Consider the following 1,853-nt stretch of genomic DNA (forward strand, 5'->3'; position numbering starts at 1 on the left):
TTACAGGATCTCTGAAAATGGTGAAGTAAAGGAGGAATAAACTACGGCCTCTCATAGATTGCTGCAGTAGAAAGCAGTGCATCAAGATATCCTCAAACGAAAGACCCGGTCTAAATGCTTGCAACAGAGTGGAATCCACTAAAGGTAGCCAAAGACTAAGTAATGGTGTTAAACCGGGTGACTAATTAGGTCCATCTTGCTAGAATAGATACATTCAATTTCCATCAATCCCATGCCACTCGCAAAACGTGTCAACCCAATGTAGAAGATACACTCCCAAAGTGATGTGTGTACATTGAGATCGAACTTGAGGACACATAATAGCGAAGAGAACTTTTTAACCACAGAGTCGTTCTTGTATCCGATTGAAAGAAACGACAAAAGTTATGGGAGGGGGAACTAATGTAATGAAAGAGTCAAGAAAGAACATGAGTAAATTTAAAGAAAGTTATACAAGAAAATATTTTTTAAATCTTTAATCCTTTGACTTTATATGAATTAATACTTTCAACAATGGATAAAAATTAATCTTATCCAAATCAAAAGAGGCCATACCATCAGTTCTTGTTACTGAATTCTGTGCAATTAAGTTGACGAACGATAAATTCATTAGTACAGTTATTTCCAAATTTTAGTCGCGGCAACCTGTTACTATTTTTTAAAAAGCTGCAGAGCCAATTTTACTGGCAGCCCCCTGCAACCTTAATTTTAATGTCATTAAATGGAACAAAATTCGTTTTAGGGGAGGCATTTTTCGTGCAAAAAAAAGAAACACAGAAAATAAATTATTTTGAAAAGGAGGAATAACGTTTTTTATCAAACAAATTTTCATTAAATTTCATTAAAAGGCATTTTATCACGCAGTACACCAGAATTTTATCGGGGAACCCACACAGAGAAACACTTTAATAAGATAAGATACCGGACCATGTGAATGGATCCTGCTGCCAGAGAACCTTAACCCAGAACTTGAAACAAACGAAGCAATCATTAGTTCTATGTAATATTTCTGCTAACCCTTGTTGATGTTTGGTCACAATAATCGAGCAGATCTATGATCAAAAGCTTATTCACCAAGATTTACCATCAAATAAACGAACGATAAATATTCGGTTATATTAGAAGTTAATTTATTACTGCTAATATTCATAGAAAATTTTATACGTATTGTTTACATCTAATTTAAGTTCGAGTATGAAGAACTACGCAGTGGCGTTGCGTCAGCAATGCAACAAAGGTCGTTACTCTGGGCGCAAAATACCAAAAGTAAAATAATAAAGTAATAATAAGACATATAACTGTCCACTGGCGGTGGTGTAGCGTAGGGTGTGCTAACTGTACAGGGCAACCAATTTATATTGGTATATTTTAAATAAAGTAGGCGGCTAATTTAGCAACGACAAGAGAGGCCAAAACCCACGCTACATCCACGGGTTAGGGAATGCGCCTTACGTCACTGGATCTACAAAATAGCAACACGATCAGTACAAATTAATTATGGCGTCTGCCATGAAATGTAAACCTTATACACATTTTATTGATAATGGGAATTGCATATATTTGTACCATGCTAGATCTTGAGTGTGGTACTGATATAGTCGCCTGAGATAAGCCTATTACAATCAAAGAGGTTACATTTGATATCGTAACCAGAAAAGACGAAACTAAGATTAATATATTTCCTCTTGCGTTAGCCACTTACACTATACTAATAAGGTATGTTAACAAATAAAATTTTAATAAAATATAGATATATATGTAATCACCTCTGCATCATGAGCTCTCGCCAAACATCAATAGTAAACATCATATCCATTTCGGTTTTCACAATTCCGTTGCTTGAATCGTACATA

The sequence above is a fragment of the Octopus bimaculoides genome, chromosome 3 (genome assembly GCF_001194135.2).
Source record: "Octopus bimaculoides isolate UCB-OBI-ISO-001 chromosome 3, ASM119413v2, whole genome shotgun sequence".
Taxonomy (NCBI): Eukaryota; Metazoa; Mollusca; class Cephalopoda; order Octopoda; family Octopodidae; genus Octopus; species Octopus bimaculoides.